Raw genomic sequence first — 20,692 nt, forward strand, 5'->3', positions numbered from 1 at the left:
CTTTAATTTTTTAATAAATTGTGTGTATACATATATAATATGTATCTATATGCATATTTATAAATATGTATATTTTTATTTTAGGAATGCTCTATTTGAGAGAATTACCACAGATAAAATTATCCCATATGATACAAAATAAGGTTTTTATTGGCACAGAGAATGAACGAATTGGTTTATAATGAATGAAAGTTTAGCCACTCAAGAAAATAAAGAAGCCTCTTTAGAACAAAAAAAAAAAAGTTGGACTTGAGAGTGGAAAGTATTTTTTCCATATTAGTGGGTTTTACTAAACCAATACCTAAAGTAATTTTAAAACTTCTTGTATAGCCATGCATGGTTTATGTTTATAGTAAAATCAAAGGTATAAGGCCATTCTTGTTTAATTAAAATATAGTCAATATCCACTGGACACCTTAACTTTGACCTTTCTGGGTTCATAATTTCATCCTTGTGTTAAGAAGGAATTCTCATCATTTACTTTTCTAAAATTTGCTATTTATTCTCATTATTATAATTACCTAGAAATCTACCTTAAAACACAAATTTATATAAATAGTAGATTTAGCATTGCTTTCTCCCCTTATATTTATATTTAGGTTTGAAAGATATTTTAAAAATGTAGACCTTTGATATTCTTACATATAAGTCATTGACCTCTCTGAAAATTATTGAGGAATGAGGAAAAGATGAAGAATTGGTAAACATTTAGATTCTCAACTCTTTCAACTCTCAAGTATTAAGATAAGTATATTTTTTAAAAGAGGATTTGGCGAATGTTTTTAAATGACATTGCCCTTGTAAGTTACTATAATGATTACTGATGACTTTTGGCCCTCTTCGAGTGGTAGAGAATTCTTCACATCTAAGCTATAGTCTTAATGTTTCAAATACTTTCCGAAAGCTTTTTTTCTTTGTTAACATTTATGGGACACCTGTTGCTTTGAAGCTAGAAAATCAGTTTACCTGCAAGACAGGAGATAAATCAGACAATAGTATGTATAGCTACAAATGAATGGTGGGCTCAAAATAAAGATAAAAAGAATAAGCTTCTACTTACAGTATCTCTTGAGATTTATTTGCTGATAACAAGTTTTATAAGCTAATTGGTCCACTGATAATTGTTTTAGCAATAAGATATCTTTTTATTAATTGAGTATATTTGTAGAATACACCAAATAATGAATCAGTAAGTATGTATTTATTCAATAAATATTTGAAGAGATGTACAAAATGTAGAGTTGCTGGGTCAAACAATACAATTAGAAGTGAAGGTGAATCATGTCCAGTCTACGTCCAGTCTAGTTCTGAAGATATCTATGGGTAGTTATAATAAACTTCACAATACAGTTAGTGTGGTCAAAAGATATTAACAACACTGTTATGGGTAGTTCAAAGAGAAAAAATATTATTTATTGCCCCAGAATGATCAGAAAAATCCTCTTGAGGAAGTTGGCATTTAGTTATGCCTTGCATAAGAATGTTGTACTTTTAGACAAATGTAAGTAAAACCAGTCCATGAGTACCTTACCTACTGAGTACCTTCAATGAGCTAAACGCTATTTTGGGCTCCTTATTAGGTTTTATTTTTAATTGCTGTATAACAAATTACTACAAACTTGGTGTTCTAAAACATCACAGAGGTATTATCTCAGAGTTATTTAGGCAAAAAATCCACCTTGCTGGCTGGGTTTTTTTCTTAGGGTATCATAAGCCTGAAATCAAAGCGACAACTGAGCTGAGCTCCTGTTTGTAGGCTCTGGGAAGGATCTTCTAAGCTTATTCAGGATGTTGCAGAGTCCAGTTCCTTATGGATAAAGGTCTTAAGTCCCCGTTTCCTTGCTAGCTGGCTGCCAGCCAGGGCCACTTTCTACTCCTAGAGGTCTTCCATTTTCTTTCTCATGTGGTCCCTCCAAATTCAAAGGAGCGACATGGTATTAAGCTTTATTCATGCTTCAAATCTCTGACAGCCCTCTGCTTTCCTCTTCTCTCTTCTGCCATCATCCAGAGAAAGTTCTCTGTTTAAAGGCTAATGTGATGAATTTAGGTCTATCTAGATAGTGTCCCATTTTTTCAGATCAACTGTACCATATAACATAACATAATCACTTTAAAAGGTGCCAAGGATGAAGACTTGTCTAATTCTAATGTCCGGGTTTGAAATTTCACTGCTTATAAAATCACTGATGTAGGAAGTTGTGAAAATTATGTCAATACCATATTTATCCAAGTCAGAAACATTTCATTTATATAATAGACTGATTCTAAAGAAAATTATGATTCTGAGCTATTTCTGAAAGTAAAGGTGCTTGATGATGACACTGAAGAAACTATATTTCCAAAGAGAGGCCCATCAAACAGGTTAGAAAATAGTAACTTCAAGGGGATTCGGATAAACCTTACAGCATGAACATGATACCACAAACCCAAGTTAATTACATTTTTAAGACCCTAATGAACAAAATGGTCCTGTGGAATCGCCAGCCAGATCCTTTTATCAACATGAACACTTTTGATAATGATTCCAGCTTATCATGATAATGAACTTGTTACCACAGGATCCAGCTGGCCCCACATGAAAAAGAATTTTTTAAAAAAATTAAAGAACAAACTTAACCAAGGAACCAAAAGACTTATACAATGAAAACTGCAACATGTTGCTGAAAGAAATTAGAAAAGGCACAAATAAATGGAAAGACATTCTGTTCTCAGAGATTAGACAAATGAATATGTTAAGATGTCAGTACTACCCAAAGTAATATACAGATTTGATGACACATTAAAATTTAATGTTTTTTAATTTTTTTAATTGCTAAGAGTATTACATATGTCTCCTTTTTTTTCCCCTTGACCTTCCCCGGGCCTCCCCTACTCCCCAGTGTCTTGTGTCCATTGGTTATGCTTATATGCATGCATACAAGTCCTTTGGTTGATCTCTTACCACCACCCAATCCTCCCTAGCCTTCCCGTTGTAGTTTGACAGTCTGTTTGATGCTGCCCTGCCTCTGTACCTATTTTTGTTCATCAGTTTATAATGGTCTTTATTATCCATAAATGAGTGAGATCATGTGGTATTTTTCTTTCATTGACTGGCTTATTTCACTTGGCATAATGCTCTCCAGTTCCATCCATGCTGTTGCAAATGGTAAGAATTCCTTCTTTTTTACAGCAGCGTAGTATTCCATTCTGTTTAAAGGGAACCATCTACAGAGTGAAAAGGCAAACTACACAATGGGAGTTAATATTTGCAAATAATATATCTGGTAAAGGGTTAATATACAGAATATATAAAGAACTCTTCTATCTCAATAACAATAATAATGAACAAAAACAACCCAATTAAAAATGAGATTTCTCCAAAGAGATGTACAAATTGCCCAGAAGCACATGAAAAGATGTTCAATGTCACTAACCATCAAGGAAATACAAGTAAAAACCACTATGATGCACAACCTCCCACCCAATACAATGCTAACTTTTAAAAGAACAAAACATAAAAAATGTTAGCAACAATATTGAGCAATTAGAACCCTTGTACAGTATTGGTAGGAATGTAAATTAGTGTAGCTGCTATGGAGAACAGTATGGTGGTACCTCAAAAAATTAAAAATTAAATTTTTGTATGATCAAAAAATCCCACTTCTGGTTATATACACAAAATAATTGAAAGCAGGAAGCCAAACAGACATTTGTGCATTTGTGTTCATAGTGGCAATATTCACAATAGCCAGAAGTTGGGTACAACCCAAGTTTTCATCCACACATGAATAGATAAAAAAAATGTGGCATGTGCATAACAAAATATTATTCAGCTTTAAAAAGAGAAGGGAATTCTGATACATGCTGCAACTTGGATGAACCTTGAAGATATTATGCTAAATGAAATGAGCCAGTCACCAAAAGACAAATACTGTATGATTTCACTCATATGAGGTACCTAGAGTAAGGAGATTCACAGAGACAGGCAGTATAAAGAGTGTTGCCAGGGGCTGGGGAGCTGGGGGAATTGAGAAGTAGTGGTTTAATGGGTACAGGGTTTCAGTTTTGCAACATGAAAAGCGTTCTGGAGATGACTGCACAGCAATGTGAATAAACTTAACACTACTGACCTGTACACTACAAAATGGTTAAGCTGGTATATTTTCCCTGCAAGGTTTTGCCAGACTATACTAGGAGTCATATGCTCAGAGTATTCATATTATACTTACATGTCTGACCTTATGTCTTTTAATAAAAGATTGTTGATACTTGAGTATATACAACTGTCAATCAAACTAAATTTCATTCAGTGACAAAACGCATGTGTATAAAAACTTTAGAGCCATTAAAATATTTGGGAAGGTACCATAATTTCTAATTATGTAACATTGATTATCTCAAGAGAAAGAAATGGAAAATGTTGGAGTGGGAAAAAGAACGCATATATTATTCATGTTTTCATTATATACCTTTGCAACATTGCAATGTGTATTAATTAACCTTTTAAAAAAATCCATCACAACTGATGGGAAAAATATTATTTAAAATATCCTTTCAACAACACTATACTTCTTTTTTATAACAACATCTATATTTTCTGGAGGAAATTTTGTCTTTCACACTAATGTAATAACCCCTCAGCAAGATCTTTATAAGTGTCAGTCATACATAATTTTTAGATTTTGGGTTATTTCTCTGCAAATGCACTGAATTTGATTCTGTTGTGGTGACCTTTAATAATGTATTAAATTTAAAACTCAAGAAAGTGCAAATGTTCAAGTAATGCAGATGTTCCAAGAGTAATAATAATTGTTCTGCCCTTAATTGGAGCTGGATGAAGGCACTGGAAATCTAGTCACTAATGATGATGATAATATTTTATATTTCTGTAACATTTAAAACTTTTCAGAGTTGCTCATTTATTTTTATTATATGCTTGCAATGATCCTTGAGGCTTCTGTCATCATCATATCTCTGATGAAAAAATCTGATGATAAGATGTTGGGTAACTTGCCAAAAGTCAAAGCTATCATATGGAAGAGTTGGGAAGAAACTCAGAGGTATTTAAGTCTAATTTCTAGTTTCTTTTTCTTGCTTCTGTCATATTGCAAAATTATGGCCTTTTGTTGGGTACTTGCAGCAAACTCCAACTCGGGAGCCTTTGCTTGATATTCTATCTGTCCCAGAAAAGAAAAGCTGCTCTTTCTTCTGACCTGGTGGCATAATGCCATTACAACACCCTTTAATAAATAAACACATCTATTCAATGTCAAACAAATTAGAAAGTACTTATTTCTGTTCAGTGAGCCAGATGAAATCAATAATCACTGGGGAGTTGCCACTACAATTCATTAGAGCTGTTCACTGGGCCTCAGTAATCAGCTCAGAGGAAGAAGCGATGTTTGGGTTCACCAGGGAGAGAAATTTAGCATCAAACATCTCAGCTCAAGTGAAAATAGTATGTAATAATCATTTCATTACAGCCGTTTACACTGCAAAGTGCTGAATTTTTTTCTCAATAATGGAAGAAATGGCTTCCGAATCAGCCACTAATTTTGAGAATGCAACTCAGCATTTTTTTTTTAAATTATGTAAGTTGAAAGAAAGCATGGCAATGCTTTTGTGAACAGTATTATGATACTGGTCTCTTTGCTCCCCCAAGTCCACCTCATCCCTCACAACTCAGCACCTGCTCACTGGTCTATTTCACTGCTTATGACTTTCCCATTCCTTTCTCCCAGTCTGCTTTTCTCCCCCAGGACTCATTGTTTGATGGTCTGTCTCCTCTGTATCTCCATTTATTTTCCTACTGATTTTATTCAGTTTCATGGTTTTAAATAGCATCCAAATGGCCACAGATCCTGAAGTAAGTGTGTGCTAGATTGTTTGCTGACCTCCTGACTCGGATATCCAATTTGACAGGACAAATTGGCCACCCCATTTAATGTCTAAAAACCATTTTAAACTCAACATGTCTAGACAGAATCTTTCATTTCCCTCCTAAAACTATTCTCAATTAATAGCAACTCCATCCTGTCTCTGAACCATGAAGTTATTCTACATTTTCCCCTTTCTCTTATACCAACCTCTATGCCAGAAAACTATGGACTTCATCTTCAAATGTAGCCAGAATCCACCCACGTCTCACTGCCTTCACTATTATTTCCCCAGAGTTAATACTATTTGACTGAATTAATGCAAGAGCCACCATAAAGTTCTCCCTGCATCAACTTACACCCCCCCCCCCTCCTACTCTCAGTCTATTCCAAAGATAACAAGAATATAAATCAGGGGAACCAAGATGGCGGCGTAGGGAGTGGACCTGTGTGTGCTGCTCTCTCACAGCATCATTGAAACTATCAACTATGAAGTAAACAACCGCCACTCAGAACCATGGGGAAGTTGGCCCAGTGGGAGATCTACAACTGGAGGAAAAGAAAGAAGCGCAGTGAGACTGAGTGGGAGCTACGGAGGCACCAAAACCAGAGGTACGCAGTCACACGCCACGCGGGCTGCAAATGGATTCTCGGTTTTTTACGAACCCTCGAATCCTCTGGGCTTGCTCGGGGCGGGTCTCTGAGGCCCCAGATCCCACAGGGAGAGGCGGCCACGGCCTTGCAGTGGTCGGAGAGCGAGGGAAGCTCTGATACGCGGCTGCTCGCCGGCACCGAGGGACAAGAAGTCCTGGTGTCCCGGAGAGGCGAGGGGCGCGGAGACGCCGCCATCGCTATTTCATCCATGCTGGTGACTCCCGGTGACCCCGCCCTACCCTCAGGGCTGTGCCAGAGGCACAAGAGGGAATGACTGTGCTTTTACAAACTCTCAAATCCACTGAGCTGGTTCGGGCGGGTCTCTGAGGCCCCAGGCCCCAAGGCGAGAGACGGCACGGCCTTCCAGCGGTCAGGAAGCGAGGGAGGCTCTGGCGCTCGGCTGCTCGCCGGCACTGGGGGACGCAAAGTCCTGGTGTCCTGGATAGGCAAGGGGCCACTGAGTCTCCGCCCCGGCGACTCCCTGTGATCCCGCCCTACGCAATTTACATTCCCATCTGGGCTGCGCCTTCTTCTGCAAACTTTCAAATCCACTGAGCTGGTTCAGGCGGGATCATGAAGCACCAGACCCTACGGGGAGAGGCAGCACGGCCTTGCAGCCATCAGAAAGCGAGGGAGACTCTGTTGCACAGCTGCTCGCCGGCACTGGGGGACACAAAGCCCTGGCAGAGAGTCAAGGGGCCGCGGAGACTCAGCCAGTGCTATTTGCTCCGCCATGGCGACTCCCTGAGACTCAGCCCTAATCAATTTACATCCCCATCCAAGCTGTGCCAGGTGCACAAAAAGACCCACCTGCGCTTTTGCAGCCTATCCCAACAAATTGCAGACTTCAACTGCTCGCAGCCATGAGAGACACACTCAAGAAGCAGACCCAGGAGAACCAGGATGGCGGCATAAGGAAGAGAACTGTGCGTGCTACCTCGCACAACAACATCGAAACTACCAAATATCAGACAAACACCTATCATACAGAACCATGGGAAACTTGGCCCAGTGGAAGCTCTACAACTGGAAGGAGAGAAAGAACATTGAGACTGAGTAGGATGTGACACCAAGTACAGAGCCCAACCCAACAAACTGCAGATTTCAACTCCTCGCATAGAAAGAAGCGCATAGAGACTGAGTAGGATGTGCTGAAGCACCAAGTACAGAGCCCATCCCAGCAGGCTGCAGATTTCAGCTCCTTGCATCTGGGAGGGACACAATCGGGGGGCAGAGTCGGGTCCGGGGCCGGCCAGGGCTGGGCTTGACTCGGCCGGCACTGTGGAACTGCTGTACCAGCAAGCGCACAAACATGCCCACTGGTCCCAGTCTCTGGTGGGGCGCTGCGGGACAGCAGACAGGCAGTCTGTGCACTTGGTGGAGGGCAGGAGCGCTGGATGTGCAACCACCAGGAACGCCTGGAGATTTTGTCTAGTGGGGAGCCGCCGGCAGGGGACAGAAGGCCAAACTTCCTGTTTCCCCGGTAAGGCTGGGATGGCCCCGGTGAGGTTGAAACGGTCCCGGTGTGGTAGGGACGACCCCGGTCAGGTCGAAACGGCCCCGGTGTGGTAGGGACAACCCCGGTGAGGTTGAAACGGCCCCCGTGAGGTAGGGACGACCCCAGTCAGGTCGAAACGGCCCCGGTGTGGTAGGGACGACCCCGGTGAGGTTGAAACAGCCCCTGTGAGGTAGGGACGACCCCAGTCAGGTCGAAACGGCCCCGGCGTGGTAGGGACAACCCCAGTCAGGTTGAAACGGCCCCCGTGAGGTAGGGACGACCCCGGTGAGGTTGAAACAGCCCCCGTGAGGTAGGGACGACCCCAGTCAGGTTGAAACGGCCCCGGCGTGGTAGGGACAACCCCGGTCAGGTTGAAACGGCCCCGGTGTGGTAGGGACGACCCCGGTGAGGTTGAAACAGCCCCCGTGAGGTAGGGACGACCCCAGTCAGGTCGAAACGGCCCCGGTGTGGTAGGGACGACCCCGGTGAGGTTGAAACGGCCCCCGTGAGGTAGGGACGACCCCAGTCAGGTCGAAACGGCCCCGGTGTGGTAGGGACGACCCCGGTGAGGTTGAAACAGCCCCCGTGAGGTAGGGACGACCCCAGTCAGGTCGAAACGGCCCCGGCGTGGTAGGGACAACTCCGGTCAGGTTGAAACAGCCCCGGTGTGGTAGGGACAACCCCGGTGAGGTTGAAACGGCCCCCGTGAGGTAGGGACGACCCCAGTCAGGTCGAAACGGCCCCGGCGTGGTAGGGACAACCCCGGTCAGGTTGAAACGGCCCCCGTGAGGTAGGGACGACCCCGGTGAGGTTGAAACAGCCCCCGTGAGGTAGGGACGACCCCAGTCAGGTCGAAACGGCCCCGGTGTGGTAGGGACGACCCCGGTGAGGTTGAAACAGCCCCCGTGAGGTAGGGACGACCCCAGTCAGGTCGAAACGGCCCCGGCGTGGTAGGGACAACCCCGGTCAGGTTGAAACGGCCCCCGTGAGGTAGGGACGACCCCGGTGAGGTTGAAACAGCCCCCGTGAGGTAGGGACGACCCCAGTCAGGTCGAAATGGCCCCGGCGTGGTAGGGACAACCCCGGTCAGGTTGAAACGGCCCCCGTGAGGTAGGGACGACCCCGGTGAGGTTGAAACAGCCCCCGTGAGGTAGGGACGACCCCAGTCAGGTCGAAATGGCCCCGGCGTGGTAGGGACAACCCCGGTCAGGTTGAAACAGCCCCCGTGAGGTAGGGACGACCCCAGTCAGGTCGAAACGGCCCCGGCGTGGTAGGGACAACTCCGGTCAGGTTGAAACAGCCCCGGTGTGGTAGGGACAACCCCGGTGAGGTTGAAACGGCCCCCGTGAGGTAGGGACGACCCCAGTCAGGTCGAAACGGCCCCGGCGTGGTAGGGACAACCCCGGTCAGGTTGAAACGGCCCCCGTGAGGTAGGGACGACCCCGGTGAGGTTGAAACAGCCCCCGTGAGGTAGGGACGACCCCAGTCAGGTCGAAACGGCCCCGGTGTGGTAGGGACGACCCCGGTGAGGTTGAAACAGCCCCCGTGAGGTAGGGACGACCCCAGTCAGGTCGAAACGGCCCCGGTGTGGTAGGGACGACCTCGGTGAGGTTGAAACAGCCCCCGTGAGGTAGGGACGACCCCAGTCAGGTCGAAACGGCCCCGGCGTGGTAGGGACAACCCCGGTGAGGTTGAAACAGCCCCCGTGAGGTAGGGACGACCCCAGTCAGGTCGAAACGGCCCCGGTGTGGTAGGGACGACCCCGGTGAGGTTGAAACGGCCCCGGTGTGGTAGGGACAACCCCGGTGAGGTTGAAACGGCCCCCGTGAGGTAGGGACGACCCCAGTCAGGTCGAAACGGCCCCGGCGTGGTAGGGACAACTCCAGTCAGGTTGAAACAGCCCCGGTGTGGTAGGGACAACCCCGGTGAGGTTGAAACGGCCCCCGTGAGGTAGGGACGACCCCAGTCAGGTCGAAACGGCCCCGGCGTGGTAGGGACAACCCCGGTCAGGTTGAAACGGCCCCCGTGAGGTAGGGACGACCCCGGTGAGGTTGAAACAGCCCCCGTGAGGTAGGGACGACCCCAGTCAGGTCGAAATGGCCCCGGCGTGGTAGGGACAACCCCGGTCAGGTTGAAACAGCCCCCGTGAGGTAGGGACGACCCCAGTCAGGTCGAAACGGCCCCGGCGTGGTAGGGACAACCCCGGTGAGGTTGAAACGGCCCCCGTGTGGTAGGGACGACCCCGGTGAGGTTGAAACGGCCCTGGTGAGGCTCAGACGGCCCTGGTGAGGTTGAGACTGCTCCAGTGAGGCTGGGACAAATAAAGGGGACCAGTATGGACTGATGAACAGGTGTAGATACAGAAGCAGAGCAACATTGAACAGAATGTTAAACTACAATGGGGAGCCTGGGGAGGGTTGGGGGGGGGATTAAGAGACCAACTGAAGGACCTATATGCATGCATATAAGATTAACCAATGGACACAAGACACGGGACGGGGGGGGGCGGGGGGTAGGGGCCGAGGGAATGTCATGGGGGGGAAAAAGGAGACATATGTAACACTCTTTGTAATACTTTAAGAAATAAAAATTATTATAAAAAAAAAAAAAAAAAAAAAAAAAAAAAAAAAAAAAAAAAAAAGAATATAAATCAGATAATATTACTGCTTTGCTTAAAACCATGCAGTGGTTTGCAAAAGATAAAAGCCAAAGTCATGACAACGGTCTTCACAGGCCTGCAGAATTCAGCCTCATTTACCTTCCTCCTCACTCACTTCCGTCCACACACCAGCCTCCTGCAGCTCCATGAGGAGCCGAGGCCTGCTACAGCTTCAGGGCCTCTGCACTCCCGGTCACATCCTCCAACGGCAGTGTTCTTTCTCCCAACATCTAGATGGCTATTTCCTCCAAATCCTTCAAGCCTTTGTTCAATATCTGCTTACTAACAGCTTGTCACTCCAGGCAACTCCACTTTCTAGTTCCGTTTTCCTCCTTAGCTAATATCTTCTAATCTATTACAACATTTACTTGTTGCTCCAATTTTTATTTACCACCTATCTTTCTCTGTAGGAATGTAAGCTCCATGAGGGCCTCATTGCTTTGCTCAATGTTGTACAGCAACCACCTAAAGTATCTGACAGATAGCAGATACTCAGTGATGTGTGAAAACAAATTTTTTTCTAAAGAAATTTACTTCTTAGAATGACACAATAATTTATTTTTTCTCTATATGTCCCATCAAATATGACATTAGGTCTATAGAATTTCTACTTATTCTACTATGGTTAAAAAATGCTCATAGTCTCAAATTCAGGATAGTCAGTACCCACACTTCTTGGGCAGGGGCATAATAAAAGAGATCTTTCTTATCCTGAAAAACACTGGGCTGCACTCAGTGGAACTATTATGGGAACAAATCTAATAAAGCTTCATTAAAATATAACCCATATTAAATACTAGTTGAAGTTATTTGTTTACATGTTTTTTACATGGGAACATTTTGGGAAGTATTATTTGGGCTTAAATTATATGGGATCCAAATGTTTTCATTATATTTCCCATCTTTTTTAGTATAGGAATTTAGCAGCTGTCATTAAAAATAGTACTTTAAAAATATCTTTCTGCATTTTCCCAAATCAAAAAAGTATATTTAAGAATTTCAATCTCACTTTTTAGAAGTCATTATTATGCATTAATTTGTATATATTATTCTTCATAGCTCCACATTTTTTTCTATATGCATTTTAGTAAGACTGATTTAAAATGTTATAGCAATAAAATGTAAAATATTATCTTTAAAAACATAATTACCTTAAATGTTAAATTAATAAAAGTATTTCGTGACTTTTAATTAATCCCTTGCTCATTTTGTGGCTTTTCAAAAAGTGAATTACATTGGGAAATCCTGATTCCTAGTGGCCAGTATTCTGGATTCCCTTATCTGTTTTCTTGCCCCCTTTTTCATGAAAGCAACACACATTTTTAGTGATTATTTGAAAATCTAAGCTCATAATTCCAATATAGCACAAGCACATATAATGAAATTTGCTGAAATAAAACAACTCTATATTAAAATGCTTTAGATTATTTCACTCTGTCAATTAAATGGAATAAATCCCTTAAAATGATTTTGTCATCATACATCAATATATTCACTAAGAAAAATTTGGTTCCAAGATCGTAAAAAGCTCAACTTAAGACTTACTTTCCTCAAATTCTCACATTCAGTTTTTCAGAATGGTCTGAATTAATGAGTCATTTTTATCACAAAACTCTGAAAGAAACATTAAAATGATTAATGTATTACAAACTTAGGAGAGAGCTGATATTGTGAAAGGAACTTAATACTTCTAATAATATTTCTCTCAACTGCTAAATTTTCAGTTCAATACCTTCTCAGGAAGATGTCAGAATGAAGCATTAAAGGTGCCTGACTCCATCAGAATGGGAATAGAGGAGTGATCTTGAAGAGAAAGAAGCTGGAGGAATCAATAAAGCTCCCCCGATGGGCCCACAGAGAGCGGAATGGAAAGAGGCGGTATGAGCACTTGTGACAGAACAGACATTTTTAACATATTGTTTTCACTTAGTGATCACAGCAAAATTTGGTACTTTTTCTCTGTATAAAAGTGAGGAAAATGAGGCTTCAAAAGTTTAAGTGACTTTAAAAATAGGCAATTTTAATTTGTGAAGCCAATATTAAAACCAAGATCTGTTGGAACCAGCTGCTGAAAGTGTGGTCCACAAAGCAGCAACATCTGTATCATGCGGGGGCTTATTGGAAACATTCACCTTGGCCTGAATCACAGTCTGAGGCATGGCACTCAGGAACTGGTCTTAAGCTTTCCAGGTGATTTGTTTTAGAAAGACTGTCTTACACCACATAGGTGTCTTGGAATCACGCTTCATTTATCATACTTACAACTACATGTCTTTGTACAAACTACTGAACTCTCTCTATATAATTTCATCTTCTGTTAACAAGGTCGAAAAAAGTCCCTTATGCTTTTCTCATAGGACCTTGGAAAGAGAACATTGTATCCTATAAAGCATTATAAAATATAAATATTAAAATGTATTATTATCAATCATAATTAGTATAATTATTCTATATCTCCATTTATGAAATATTCCTAAGTGAAAACTCTTTAAAGAAAGAAGCTGAGCCCTAGCCAGTTTGGCTCAGTGGATAGAACATTGGCCTGTGGACTGAAGGGTGCCAGGTTCAATTCCAGTCAAGGGCATATGCCAAGGTTTCAGGCTTGATCCCTGGTAGGGGGCGCATAGGAGGCAGTCGATTAATGATTCTCTCTCATTATGGATGTTTCTAACTCTCTCCCTCACCCTTTCTCTATGAAATCAAATATATATATATATATATATATATCTCCTATCTAATAAAGGGTAATATGCAAATTAACCATCACTCTGTCACAAAGATGGCAGGGCCCATAGCCACAAGATGGCAGTGCTCAGTCCTCTCAGCCTCGTAGGAGTCCCCCCATCCCATGGAGGCGGCCACTGAGAGCGGGCAGTGTGAGCGGCATGGCGAAATACTTGCTTCATCGTCGTGGTGATGAGGCAAGCATTCCACCCCGGCTGCGAGGGCCTCTGGGCTGAAGAGAGCCTCTGGGAAGCGGGTGCAGAGTGGCCAGGCCCCACAGAGAGCTACTGGTGCATGGATTTGTGTACAGGGCTACTAATATAAGCTGAATCCACCCAACACCATCTGATTATTTCATCTCTTTTGTCAAGACTACTTAGAAGTTGCCCTAGAACACAATAATAACTGATGGCTTTGTAAACATAATGATTGTATAATTTGAGTGTCTGTTTTCTCATCTTTAGAAACAGAAACAATTAACTTCCTCAAATCATTAAAATCAAAACCGGAACTGAACTGATCTCTTATAGGAAGACAAGATGTTTGCATTTTAGTGAGACCTGCTTTTAAATAAAGGGAAATGCTGAATTAAACCTGGAGTTCATCATTCATATCTTAATGTAATAGCATGTTCGAGCCAGCTTTAGAGACTAAACATAAGCATTCAGAAACATGCTCTGTCAGAAGTGGAATAACCTTGTACTAATAGGAGTTTGTGCTTTGGTTCTCAAGGGCGAAGTCCCTCCCTACTTCTCTTTTAGTATAAAATTAGTCAGCTGATATGTAGGTGTGCATACAAGTAGACAAATAATGCAGAAACAAATTATATTTTTAGAAACTTCCAAATAAGGATAATTCTGAAATAAGGAGTTATACTTTCTGAAGATGGTATATATTTTCTCCCTGCTTTTCTCAAATCTGGTTTATATGAATCCCACCTTCATTCCAACATTTCCAAACTTAGTAACTATAAAGATAAAGCTACAGTGCAGGCACACATACTGCATGCCCACTCAAAAATAACCTAAGATCAAAATTTTAACCATTTGGATGGATTATCCTATATAATAAAAGGATAATATGCAAATTAACCCTAACAGCGGAACAACCTGGAACAACTGGTTACAATGACACGCCCTGACCACCAGGGGGCAGAAGCTGAATGCAGGAGCTGCCCCCTGATAGTCAGTGCACTTCCACAGGAGGAGCACCACTCAGCCAGAAGCCAGCTCATGGCTGGCCAGCATAGTGGTGGTGGTTGGAGCCTCTCCTGCCTTCGTGGCAGCGCTAACAATGTCTGACTCATGGCATGAAAAGTGGGCCTAAGCCAGTAGTCGGACATCCTCTGAGGGTTCCTGGGCTGCCAGAGGGATGTCTGACTGCCAGCTTAGTCCTGATCCCCTGGGGAGTGGGCCTAAGCTGGCAGGTGGACATCCCCTGAGGGCTCCTGGATTGTGAGAGGACGCAGGCTGGGCTGAGGGACCCCTCCCCCCCCCGAGTGCACAAATTTTCATTCACTGGGCCTCTAGTACTAATTATAAATCACTCAAAGATCGGATTTCTCTGTCTGTGTGTGTGCATCTCTATTTCATCTCTGTCTCGCTGTGTCTACACACACACACACACACACACACACACACACACACACAGATTTAGAGGATTTACCTACATCCTGAGAGGCATTTGTGAACTTGTTATTGAAGGTCTGGCCCTAGGTTTGGATTTAAAAGGACTCCATTATGATTGAGGGGGAGCATCTTGCAGTTAGGAGCAGGCTCTGGAACCAATTATCTTGTTTTGTAATCTTGTTCCATTGCCTGAAAACAATGTTAACTTGGGCAAGTTACTTAACCTCTCTGTAACTCAGCTCTCTGCTATAAAATGAGGCTACCAACAGTACTTACCTTCAAGGATAAGGATCACATAAGTCAACATGTGTAAATCTCCAGAAGAGTTGCTGGCACCTAACATGCACTAAAGGTATTTTTCACATAAAAATAAATTAATCCTAATTGTTATAAGAAAATGTCTATACTTAGGTTCATATTAATATATTTTATAAGGACACCAGTTAAATTAGGGTAACATTTCCCCAGAGTATCATTTTTCTCACATTCATCAGATCAATTTTTAAAACAACTCTCACCTAGCCATTTTGCAGTTAAATATTTTTAGAGGATGTGCTTTACCAAATGAGAAGAAACAACTGAATCAAGTAGTATCAACTCAGTTTTCATACCCTTTTAAAAGCATCTAATATTTTTTCTTAAAAAGAAGACTTGCATGAGGCAATACCACAGTTACTTTCTGAGATGTGGCGTATGCATAAAAGAGGATGTAAATTAGATAAAGTGAAATAAAGAACCAGAGTCAGTCAAGAAAACCACTGTAGCCTAAAACAACAAAATTATAAACTGTTACTAAGTCAAAGATATCAACAGCTGAGTTTGTGTTGTATGTGTGTCTGTGTAGGTATCTGACTGTTGTTCTGTGTGTGTGCACTGGGAGAATGATGATTCTAAAGGCTTGTAATAAACAGCATTTTATAACCTCAGGGTGATAATGAAAATGGAGAAAAGAATGAGCAAGAACATGAGGAAAATATTGAATGAATTCAAGGAATACAGAAAAAGAACCAAGCTAAATTAACTTTATATACTCTAATACCATTATACTATGCATGGAGTCACAAAAATTTGGTTGACAAACTTTATAGAAAATATAAGAATATGATTACTGTAATAAATTGACAGAGATTTAAAAATCATATTGAAAAATTAAGATATGCTTTGATGATGGTTTAGATTATAATAAACTTTTCTGGAAAATATATTAAAATGTGCAATTAAAGTCTAAACTATGAATATATCTTGTCCTCCCAACTCTATACCACGAAACACATTTTTAAAAAATAGATTTGTATTCATTTAAGAGAGATAGAAACATCAATGCATCAACATCTATTGGCTGCCTCCTGCAAACCCACTCCTGTGTATTAAGCCTGCAACCCTGGGGAAGGAGCCCTGACCAGGAATCAAACCGGGACCTCTTGGTGCATGGGCCGATGCTCAACCACTGGGAAACACTGGCTGGGCCAAGAAACCCACTTTAAAGTAGCAATTGTCAGTACCATTCATATGTATGACAAAGTTTTTTGCAGGTTAATTTTTAATATGTAAAAAATAAACAATTTAAATGAGCAATGACATATTACATATTAAATTAGTTCTTCAGCATCAATAAAATAAAAGCAATTTGACATTATGCTTAGAAAATTTCTAATGACTTGAAAAGTGCATATAAATGCAATGGTAAATGAAATTTAAATATATATATATATATATATATATATATATATATATATACATATACTGAATGGTCAGATTATTATGACCACCCCATCGGTACTTCGTGGGGCCACCTTTTGCTTTCAATACTGCAGCAATTCTTCTTGGCATTGACTCCACAAGATGTTGAAAGGTGATGCGAGGAATCTGACACCATGCCTGATGAATAGCACTGTCCAGTTCTGTGAGATTTGATGGTTGTGGAACCAGCTGCCTGATGGCTCTTTTAACTTCGCCCCACAAATGCTCAATTGGATTGAGATCTGGTGATTGTGGGGGCCACCTAAGCAAGGTAAAGTCTCCCTCATGTTCTTGAAACCACTCCTGCACAATACGATCACTGTGGCATGGTGCATTGTCTTCCTGGAAGAAGCCATCTCCATTGGGATTTGCCATCAACATGATAGGATGAACTTGATCAGCAATGATACTTAGGTATGTGGTGCTATTCAGACGTTGTTCCACATGAATTCAAGGGCCCAAATCATGCCAGGAAAACATTCCCCAAACCATAACACTGCCCCCCCCCCCCCCCCCAGCTTGAAGGGTTGTACTCATGCATGTGGGGTGCATGCTTTCATGCTGTTTCCGCCAAATTTTCACTCTGCCATCTGCATGATGCAACTGGAAATGTGATTCATTGGATCACATGACTTTTTTCCAATGCTCGACTGTCCAATCCTTGTGTTCCTGTGCGAATTGGAAACGTTTTGTCTTGGTAACTGCAGACAGCAAAGGTGTTCGAACAGGCCTTCAGCTGTTTTGCTGATGCTCACTCCATGGCTCTGAGCGCCAACAATCATTCCACGTTTAAAGGCTGTTAAATCGCGTTGTTTACCCATATCTTCAGAAAAAAATCACTTCTACTGTCGTGTTAAACAACCTGCTTCCCTATTTATAATGGTCTGGCCCTCTAGCAACTTCAGCGCAAAATTATAGCTAATTTGCCTACAAACGTCAAGTGGTTATAATAATCTGGCCACTGTGTGTGAGTGTGTGTGTGTCTGTGTGTGTGTGTGTGTGTGTGTATGATTATAAGATTATGGTTATAAATTTTTACTATAAGGTTTCATATGTGTTTGTAAACAAATGTACATATATGACTGAAAGTGAATAAAATGTTCTCAGCAGTGATTACCAATAGTTTTAATTTTCTAAATTACCAATTTTCAGATTTCAGATTACATCTTTAATGACAAATAAAAGTTCAAAAGCCAAAGTTATATATTCCAAAGGTTATATGTGTGGGATTTTATTAAGAGGAAACTTCTGCACATCAAAATCTTAACTACTTTGTCTAACCACACATTTCACCATAATTGTTTAAATTGTAATTTAAATAAATTTTAAACCTGTTTACAAAAATTTAGTTTGGAAAATATTTGAAGAATTTACTTATTTCAAATATATGTATTCACTCCACTCTTTATTTTATTTATTTTTTAAATATATTTTTTATTGATTTTTTACAGAGAGGAAGGGAGAGAGACAGAGAGCCAGAAATATCGATGAGAGAGAAACATCTATCAGCCGCCTCCTGCACATCTCCCACTGGGGATGTGCCCGCAACCCAGGTACATGCCCTTGAACGGAATCGAACCTGGGACCTTTCAGTCCGCAGGCCGACGCTCTATCCACTGAGCCAAACCGGTTTCGGCTCCACTCTTTAATATGACCAAGAATATTAAGCTTATATTTGATTCTGTTAAGACATTATCTTAGCTACATAATAATAAAATTTTGCCTTATAAACAAGGGAAATATTTCCTAAAAATAATTAATCAGTTTGGGACAATTCTATTTCTCTCATGCATGTGTGTGCATATCTTCTTGTTCTTCCTATCTCTTTTTTTCCTCTCTTAACAAAAAAAAAATGTTTCAAATTTTAGATTTGGTTCAAATAATAATTAATATGATATTTTCAAATAATTAAAAAACTATTCTTAGGAAATTTGGGCTCTGAGTTGTTTCTATTTAGTTTTGTAGTATGGACTACTTAGGGCAGGGGTGGGAAATGTCAGTCTGTGGGCCATATAAGGCCCATGAAATCATTTGGTCTGGCCCTACCAAGACATTAGGGATGAGTTAATTAAATATTTGACTAATTTCTAAGATGATAATTTTGTGGGGCCTGTAAATTATGTTATAAATATCCAAATGGCTCTTGGCAGAAAAAAAGGTTCTTCACCCTTGACTTAGGGTTTGTATTTCTGAATTTTTAATTGAATAAGTCTTCCACATGCAGCACATGATTGAATAACTCGGTAGTTTATGAATATATCCTATATAATAAAGATGAAATATGCAAATTAACCCTCATGCCCTCACAAGATGGCTGCCTATGACCAGGCTAGCAGGGGGGTTAGTGAGGGATGACAGAAATGACTGAACAAGCAGGCTGTATGGGGCAACCAGGCCTGGGGGGGGGGGGTGCCATGAGGGGAGACCAGGCCAGCAGGGGGGCCAGTTGGGGGCAATCAGTCCAGCAGGGGGGCAGTTAGGGTCAACCATCAAGCAGGCTGGCAGAGGGGGGCAGTTGGGGGTGACCAGGCCATCAGGGGGGCGTGTAACGGGTGACCAGGCTGGCGGGGGTGGGCAGTTATGAGTGACCAGGCCGGCAGGGAGGGGGCAGTTGGGGGTGACCTGGCTGGCAGGGGGGGGCAGTTAGGGGCAATCAGGCCAGCACACAGAGGCAGTGAGGGGTGATCAGGCTGGCGGGGGGTGGCAGTTAGGAGTGACCAGGCAGTCTGGCAGGTGAGTGATTAGGAGCCAGTGGTACAGGATTGTGAGCAGGAGTCCGACTGCTGGTTTAGGCCCAATCCTGAGATTGGGCCTAAACTGGCAATCGGATATCCTCCGAGGGGTCCCGAATTGGAGAGGGTGTAGGCTGGACTGAGGGGACATCCCCCAGCTTGTACATGAATTTCATGCACCGGACCTCTAGTTTAAAAAGAAAAAGCAGTGCTTGTAGTATTTGAATGGGATTCGCAGATATCAGTGGAAAGAGAGCATGAGTACTATGCTAATTACTTGAAATACTCAGTATTGCTGCCAAGTTTCTACACATTGTGGGTAATCCCCTTCTCTTCTGAATCTTTAAAACAGTTTCCTAGAAAGCCTAGTGACTTCCTAGGAGCAAAGAAAGAACTAAGTGTGCTTTTAGCCTTCCTCCTTAGGATGACAATTTCCAAATTACAGGTACCTCCTCTGTTAAGCATGAAGTTTTCCTGCAGAGTGAAGGGATGGCCTGATCTTTTATTAAGATGCTTTCCAACTTAGATCTCTTCATTCCATTTATTCCTCTATATTATACAAGGTGAAAATAAGTGAAGGGAAATGTTTTCACTGAGACACTTAATTGAAACCCTTAAAATAAGATGAACTGTCATGAAAATAGGAATGAAAACATATTTAGAATACATAGACAAAATTCTGGAGATGTGTTAAAAATGTATGATCTGGCTGGCGGAGTCCAAACAGAAGATAAAGAGATGAAAAATTGCTCAAGAGATAAGTTGGGGTCTTGAGCTTTAAAAACGGAGTGTGATAAAGTTGGTGGAATATTGCATTTAGGTTGCTCCTCCTTCCCCCGTCCCTATTGAAGGAGAGATTAATCCCTCAAAGAGAACATTGCTAACACTTCAAAAATCCAATTTGTGAACAATGTTCAAGTGTCTGGGAATACACATTTATAATCTTAACAACCTAGTCACTCTAAACTTGGAGGAACCTGCCATTTATTTTCAAATATCAGAGAATGTCATATCTTGAGGAGAAAATTAACATCATAAAGGAAAAAAAGATGTATGAAAAATTGAAGAAAGAACTGTAAAAGTTATAAGTATTTCTGTTCCTCTGACAATAAATGTTTAGTTGGCTGGCACTGGGGCAAAATATGTTGGGTTTAATACTTTGCTTGGAAGATGTAATAATGACTTTTTCATGCTCTTTATTA

This window comes from Myotis yumanensis, unplaced genomic scaffold (assembly GCF_028538775.1).
Source record: "Myotis yumanensis isolate MYYU_CA2020_CCGP unplaced genomic scaffold, mMyoYum1.0.hap1 SCAF_1, whole genome shotgun sequence".
Classification (NCBI taxonomy): domain Eukaryota; kingdom Metazoa; phylum Chordata; class Mammalia; order Chiroptera; family Vespertilionidae; genus Myotis; species Myotis yumanensis.